At 39.3% G+C, this 8,738-nt stretch overlaps 1 pseudogene; it reads left to right on the top strand.

Annotated features, from left to right (window-relative positions):
• The first annotated feature begins 647 nt into the window (after window positions 1-647).
• LOC127184809 (uncharacterized) lies at window positions 648-6,182 on the top strand (annotated as a pseudogene).
• Window positions 6,183-8,738: the final 2,556 nt, after the last annotated feature.

Below are 8,738 nucleotides of genomic sequence, written 5' to 3'. Positions count from 1 at the left end.
TTAGCCACTCTGTGTTATTTCCCTATGTATACAATGAGGCTAATAATTGTGTGGGTAACATGTGGGTGTCACTAATATCCTGAAGTAGGTTTGAACTAGAGCTATGAATTTAAAGGCTTCTGGAGCCCAAGAGTCAGCAAGGCTTTTTCTAAGCAGGAGCATGTGCCAAACAGAACCTCTTCCACTTAGGTGCTTCATCTCTTCGTGTGAATTCTTCTTTGATCAACGTTTCCAGTGACCTAGAAGAAGATTGGTGATATTGGCATCTTCAAAATGGATGGCCCCACCTCAAACAATAAAAGGTAAAACTTGAAATATGACACATGGAGTCTTTCTACTTGGTTCTGTACAGAAAGGTTGTATCTACCAATAAGTTGCAGGAAAGTGCAGCACCACATCCTGTCAGGATAGCTCATTTGTCTGGCATGAAACCATTCTGCAACCTTCTTTAATTTTTGCCTCAAATCATACTGGCCCTTCAGTCCACTGCCTCAGACCTGCCTTGGCAAGAATGAGATCATTGATATCCAATCCACCATCAACTGCATAGCCATCTTGACATAATCTCTCAGGCAAAATCTAGTAAATTCACCCCTTTAAGACGCACATTCCACAGAAGACTCTGGAACATTGGGTAGTCGGTAGTAATGGCTGCAAACAAGGAGATCCCTTTTGGAGGCGCCTCAGCTTTCCGTGCATCTAATGGCAATGGTATTATCCACAAGCTTAGGTGACTGATGATAATCACCTTCATCTTTTCTGCTATGTGGCTTATAAAGACATCCCACCACATTTTTCTCCCTTTTGTTGTTGCTCCATTCAAACATTTGCAATTACAGCAGATCCAAATATGTTGCTTTATAATATTAGTGTGAAATGTGAGTATGGTGTCTAACATAATATTGGTTTACCCAAATACTTCAGCACACTTTATCTGTTGCACCCAAATGAAGTCAATTTTTGCAATGTGAAATATTGAATAAATAGCATATGCAAAATTCACATAGTCATGATTACTCATCATTTTACACACATATATTATATTTCTGTGGTCATGGCCTCTGAACATTGCACCTCACATGGAGTAGGCAGCCATCACTGTATGCCCAAGTTTTAACCCTATTTGATTACAAAAAGAAATTTAACTTTGTGGTAATGGTACTTTTATTTTTGAAACATTACTATATCTTTCTAAAGAAATGATCACTCTTTAGGAAATATGAAAGTAATTATGACGGTATTTTCTCCATTATCCTTGGTATACTGAACTTTCATTTTTGTTGATTGTTTATATTCATATATTTGCAGATATTTAAAGAAGTCAGGTATGTATTTATTTGACATAAATGGCATACAATATTTTGGTTTTGCTTCTTCCTTCTAAAGGATTATATACATTTCAAAATACTATGGAAAGATCATACAATAATCCACTACAAGAATGTGAGCATTCATCTTCATGACTTACTAAAACTATACATAATTGTGCAGTTTTGTAAGGAAAGACCCAGCAAGCATCATCACCAATGATACTACAAACTTTCTCCCTCTCCATCTCCCTCTCCCTCTGACACACTCTCTGTCTCTGTCACTGTCTCTGTCTCTGTCTCTGTCTCTGTCTCTGTCTGTCTGTCTCTCTCTCTCTCTCATTAATAAGGTTATTTACTTCACATCCTGGTCATAATTGAATCCCTCATCACCCTCAAGTCCCTTCCATTTTCTTTACCTCTTAAAAATTGGAGCCCCACTTCTAATTCACTATAGCTCATCAAGTTGCATTAATACTGAGTATGTCTTCTTTCCCTGCGGCCTGGCAAGGCAGTCTCACCAGGGGAAAGTCATCAAAAAGCTAACAGAGAATGGATAAAGAAACTGTGGTACACTTACATAAAGGAACACTACTAAGCTATTAAAAACAAGGAAATCCTGAAATTTGTAAGCAAATGGATGGAACTACCAATGCTCATCTTAAGTGAAATAACCCAGACCCCAAAAGACACACATGGTATATACTCACTTATAAGTGGATATTAGCCCTACATAGATGTCCTCTGAGACCTTCCGTTCAGTGGGGATCAGGACAGGTGCTGGGACTTGCTGCTGGACTCTGGGTGGAGCACTGAGAGTGGTATGGAAATGGGGGAAATGGAAGGACCCATAGGGTTGAGGAGCGCCACAAGAAGACAATTATGGCTGAAGATCCGGACCCACGGGGGCCTGCACACAATGATGCACCAAAAAGGACAATGCATGCAGTAAACCTATACCCCTTCTTTAGACCTAGCAAATGGACAGCTCATTCTGCACAGTTGTATGGAGATCCAGGACTGCGTTTGACATTAACTCTGGTGCTCTCCGTTTGATCACTTCACCTTGGTGGGGAGGCTGGGTGGCACAAAGATAAATGGGAAGCAGACAATGAAAATAAGACCTTATAGGTTGTGTCATATGGGGGAGGGGGTAGGTCTGCTTCTGTCAGAGGTCTAGGGGAGAGGAATAGGGGAGAAGAGGTATGGAGGATGGGATGGGAAAGAAACATGCCATGGGTTAACAATCCGGATGTAATCTGAATAAATTATAATAAATTTAAAAAGCTGGGAGAGACAGTCCCCATGCCCCTTGCTAGAAGATCCACATGAAGCCTGAGCTCCTCATTGGCTACATCTTTGTAGGTGGCCTAGGTTCAGTTTATGCATGGTCCTTGGGTGATGCTTCAATCTCAGAAAGCCCTTCTCGGCTCTGGTTAGTTGGCTCTGTTGGTCTCCTTGGGGAGCTCCTGTCTCCTCCAGACCCTCTTTTCCTTACCCCCACTTCCTCACTATAATACTTAAACAATACCCAAAATTTGGCTGTGAGTCTCAACATCTGTTTTGAAGCACTGCTAGGTGAAGCCTCTTAGAGGACATCTCAGGTATGCTCCAGTCTGTAAGTGTAGCAGAGTATCATTAATAATGCCTGGGGTAGGATTGGTGAAGATCTTTTCCCAATCTGTAGATTGTTGTTTCATTCTATTGACAGTGGGTTTTTTTTTTTTTTTTGCCTTACATTAGCTTTTCATTTTCATGCAGCCCCATTTATTAATTGTAGATCTTAGAGTCTGAGCTGTTCAGGAACTTGTCTCCTGTGCAAAGGAGTTCAAGACTCTTTTCCACTTTCTCTTCTAATAGATTTAGTGTATCTGGAATTATGTTGAAGTCTGTAATCCAATTGAACTTGAGTTTTCTTCAGGGTGAAAACTATGGATCTATATGCATTTTCTGCACATAGATATCCAGTCAGACTTGAATCCAGTTTCCATTGTATGGTTTTGGCTCCTTTGTCAAAGACTGGGTGGCCGTAGAAGTTTGGATTCATGTTTGGGTCTTCAATTTTATTCCATTGATCAATCAGTCTTGAAGTCAGGGATGGAGATACCTCTAGTAAGTTATTTTATTGCCTAAGATTGTCCTGGCTATTGTGATTTATACTGTTTTTCCATATGAAGTTTATAATTGTTCTTTCAAGGTCTGTAAAGAATGTTATTGTTATTATTGATGGTGATAGAATCTGTAGATTGCTTTTGGAAAGGTTGTCATTTTTAGTATGTAATTCTACCTATGCGCAAGCATGAGTGATTATGCCATCTTCTGATATCTTCTCCAGTTTTTTCTTCAGAGACTTGTAGTTCTTGTCATACAGGACTTTTGCTTGCTTGGTTAGATTTATATCAAGATACTTTACATTTTTTTTTTTTTGGCTATTGTGAAGGGTGTACTTTCCTGAATTTCTTTCTCAGCTCCTTTGTTATCTGAGTACAGGAGGGCTACTCATTTTTAAGTAATCTTGTATCCAGCCACTTTGCTGAATGTGTTTATCAGCTGCAAGTGTTCTCTAGAGTTATCTTGGTAGTCGCTTATTTATACTATTATATCATTTGTGAATAGTGACATTTTGAGGTTTTCTCTCCAATTTATATCCCCTTGATCTACTTTAGTTGTCATATTGTTCTAGCTAAAACTTCAAGTACTGTATTGAAGAGATGGGGCAAGAGTGGGCAGGCATTTCTTGTCCCTGATTTTAGTGGGACTAATTTCAGTTTCTCTCCCTTTATTTTGATATTGCCTTTGTGTGTGTGTGTGTGTGTGTGTGTGTGTGTGTGTGTGTGTGTGTGTGTGTGTTTGTTTGTATTTTAGTATGTTTAGGTATGGGCCTTGTATCCCTAATCTCTCCAAGACTTTCATCATGATGTAGTATTGTATTTTGGCAAAGGGTTTTTAAGCAACTAAAGAAATGATCATGTGGGGTTTTTGCTCATATGGTTTATTACATTGATGGATTTTCATATGTTGAATGATCCCTGCATCCCTGGGATAAAGCCTACTTGGTAACAGAGGATCATGTATTTGGATTGAAAATACTTTATTAAGTATTTTTGCATCAATGTTCATGAGTTACATTCTCTTTCTTTGTTGAGTCTTTCTGTTCTTTATGTATCAGGGTGACTGTTGCTTCTGAGAATGAGTTTGGTAATGTTCTTTCTGTTTCTACTTTGTGGAATATTTTGAGGAGTGTTGGTATCAGTTCTTCTTTGAATGCCTGGTAGAATTCTTGCTAAAACCATCTGGCCACATGCTTTTTTCCGTTGGGCAGCTTTTGAGGATTGCTTCTGTTTCCTTAGGGGTGACAGGATGCTTTAATATGCTTGCCTGATCTTCATTAACTTTGGTATAAATGAAATATTCATAGAAAATCACCCACTTCTTTTAGATTTTCCAATATTGTGGAATATAGGCGTTTGAAGTGATTTTTTAAAATTTCCTCTGAGTTTGTGGTTATGTTCCCCTTTTCTTCTCTGATTTTATTAATTTGGATACTCCCCATGTGCTTTTCTGTTGGTTTGGCTGAGAGTTTATCTATCTTGTTGATTTTCTCAAAGAACAAGCTTTTGGTCTCATCGATTCTTTGTATTGTTCTATTTGTTTCAAATTTATTGTTTTCAGTCTTGAGATTGATGTCCTCTACTCCTCCTTGGTGTGTTTGCTTCTTTTTTCTCTAGAGCTTTCAGGCGTGCTGTTAAGTTGCTATTGTGTGATCGCTCCAATTATTTTGTGAAGGCATTGGTGCTATGAACTTTCCTATAAATCACTGCTTTCATTGAGTCCATACATTTCAAGTATTCAAATTCATAACCAACGAAGAGTAACACTGCAGCAATGGAAGAACTTGAAGCTCACTATGAAATTGTTGTTCAAAGTATCCTACAATCTACTCTTGCGACAATCACAGATCTCAAGGCTTCTTATACATACTTAACTAGCTGGTAGAAGCCTAATATGTATATAAAACCATTTAAATTAAATGTTGAGACAGTAGGGACCGGTGTGAGTATACTTAGTACTCTGTAAACCACGACACATTCTGCGTTCCACCCTTATTTTGTGTTCCCAGCTTTATGTTATACTTGTTCTATCTCATCTTCAGATTTGCCTGGATGAAGGAGTGGATCTTCAGACTGGCTGGCTTCCTCTTCAGCGTCTTATCTTCAGGATGTGGAATAATCGTTGCAAGCAGCAAATACTGGCGCCTCTGGGAATTCGACAATGAGAAAGTTCGGCTTGTGTACATCGGACTCTGGAAGCTTATTACTATCAGGAATTTAACATCTCCAAACACTGTGACCAGAATTCTGGTGCACACCCCTATTAACTCAGATTGGACCATGTCAGCTGAATTTCGATGTGCCCAGATTCTGATATTTCTGGCAATGCTGATAAAACCTCTTGTTGTGATTCTTAACGCAATAGCCATTAGGATCAGCAGTAGCAAAGACCCAGTCCCTAAGAGTCCAATACTGTTTCTACAAGTGCTCAATCTTCTTTCTGGTTCTCAGCAGCCTCTGCACCATTATTTCAGTGACCTTGAACCACATAGTAGATCTCTATGGCAAAACCACCCTTGACTTTCCACACACCTTCCCAGTTAACAAGTAGACCTGATAAAGAAACACAGAACCCTCATGGTCCCATTAGGATTCCTGACAGCCACCCTTGTCACTGCTCGGTGTGATTATGCTTCTTTTTGAGATCAGGTCATTGAAAGCACGGTATAACGTGAATGCCAATCCTCCTTCCAAACCGGTCGACCAAGGGCCCGAAATAAGAGTATTGGTGTTCGCAAGTTGTGGCAGGAGACTCAATGGCTAAATTTCTATGCTGACATGATAACTCCTGTAGTTATCTTCTCATTTCAAATAAAATATCACTTTGATTTTGAGGCTGTGTTTGAATCTCCTATCTTCAGTACCCATTGATTGTGTTTCCTCTTTAAAGCTCTTCACATCCTAAACTCGGCTAGACAAGACGATGCGCTCAGATAGTACTAAATTTGTAAGGCAAACAAAAAGTCAAAGGTCCAAACCAAAGGTGTGAGTTTGGTTGTTAAAGGGAAAAACAACACACAGGAATATAAGCATGTACCAGGTTGGAGGCATTTTAGCCGTAACGTGTATTGACGACACAGGATTACTTGCAAACATTGGCACTGCTGAAAGTTCTTCTGCTTTCTCAGGGGCAGGAAGGGGGAACTATGCACTAAGGCTGCTTCTAACCTCTGAACACATATTAATGTACGGGAATAGAGGAAATGTCCAGACATTTCTAGTGTGTTCTGATGTGCAAAAGTGATCTCTGTGGGAGCATAGAGTAGGATATGAGCAGGTTGTGGTGTGTGGAATCTCTATGAGGGTTTTGACGACTACACTAGTTATGGCTAAGGCCCAAATGATATCCTTGATCCATGCAGTCCTAAAGAGGAACAGGTGTTCCCATTGAAACAATGAAATGCCCTTTTCAAATTGGAGAGATCATGAGGGAGATGGTGTCTGGAAGTCAGTGTCTGCATCTGCAAGCAGAGCTTCTGAATATCTATGGCTTCCCAGGTGGTAGCTGGAAAAATAGTGTTTCCCTAATGGGTAGCCCCAAGCACTGGAGGAAATGTTCCCTTAGAATGCTATATTTTTACCCTGGTCGTTTCCTTAGTCCCAGTTTTCAGATTTATGTGTGTCATGAGACCTCAGTTAAAGAAGAAGTTAAAGCATCAGCCAAGAAACCTAATGATGAACATGTATTAGACATCAATGTAAACAAATTGGGGAAGCCAATGCAGACCAGAGAGCACGGATCAAAGTATTTGCTGCAGCTAGTGTTTTAAACGAATTTTAATGCCAAACCCCGAGCTTGTGCTGCATGTGAAGGTATGAGTGACCTCCCTTCCCACACACCAAGAAACAGATGAATCGTGATTGAAAAAAATCATTGTACATCATATACTAGGATCAGGAAAAAATTCAGTCATCCACTGATCCCAAACCATGCTCTGAATAGAAATAAGTGCTTTAGTTTTTAAAAGATAATAGATGGGTAAAGTAAACAGAAATCTTGTATCCTTAATGGGATCTTTTTAGGTGAGGGGCCTCCCCATATTTTCTCATATATCTGGTGTTTTTTATCCAGAGCAGAGTACTTCAATTTGGAGGATGGATGCTCTTAAGTATAAAATATTCCCAGGCAAAATTATTGCCTTCTTTGCAGGGATATCTCTTGGTGTAATACTGATTTCCTTGGGACCATAAAGAAGCATCTTATGCTTGGGTCCCAATTACCTGATATTAGTCTCTACCTGATGGTACAAATAATATCAATTGAATGTAAATTGTGTCTGAGTAGTCATCTTTGGTGCCCAGCCCCTGCCGAAACCAGCTGAGTGCCCTGGATTCATGTTGTACGTAAGTTCATTCTGGACCTTTTTCCCTAGAGATATCAACTACACATTGATATCAACTTTCAGTAAGGCAAGGTACTTCCCTTCATGTAAGGTGGGACATTAAGAGGACAACACTTCCAATAAAGTCAAAATTGTTAGAAATATCCCACTACATCTCTTAGGAGTCTCACCAAACACCAAGCTACACAACTATGACATATACAAAGGTCCTAAGTTAGAATCAGATCGTCTCCCTGATTGTACTTTCAGTCTCAATTCAGCTATTATGAGTACAGGATTCTTGATTCTGTGGTGTCCTTGATAGTTGTCCTTGAACCCTTCTGGCTCTAAATCCTTAGGTCTCCCTCTTCTGCTCAGTTCTATGATCTCTGCCTCATGTTTGTTTACAGGTTTCTGTATTGTTTCCAGTAGTTGCTGGATTGAAACATTTTTGAGGACAATTGGGATGTGCACCAATCTTTGAGTATAGCAGAATATTATTAGGAATCATTTTTGACATATTTTGCCAGTTGCGTTTGGTTCTATCCTAGGTCTCAAGGCCATATGGCCTCTGCTTTCTAGTATTCCAAGAAGTGATAGTGATGAGATCCCTCTTTTGGTTGTACAGAAAGAGATACAGTTTTTTAAGGAAATTGATTAAGACATTTTAGTTTTAATTGAACAAAGCAGTTGAGACACATTAGCCTAGTATTCTTGTTACCCATATACTTGGTTCTATCATCAATTATTTTTTGTAATTCACACAGGTCTTAAGCCCACTCAGAGGTATATCCTTTTGAGTTAGGACCAGAAGTAAGAAAACCTGAGCCCCCACTTTGGGTGAAAAGTCCATTTGTAATGAAGGAACGACTTATGAATGCAGTGTATTTTTTTTTTTTTGAATGCAGTGTATTTGATGGACTTATTCTATTATCTTGAAGAAAAATCGAAAATGCTTTATGGACGTACCATAACTGAGATGATTACTTTTGGCATTG

This window comes from Acomys russatus, chromosome X (assembly GCF_903995435.1).
Source record: "Acomys russatus chromosome X, mAcoRus1.1, whole genome shotgun sequence".
In the NCBI taxonomy this organism is placed as follows: Eukaryota; Metazoa; Chordata; class Mammalia; order Rodentia; family Muridae; genus Acomys; species Acomys russatus.
This window is presented reverse-complemented; position numbering and strand designations above follow the sequence as displayed.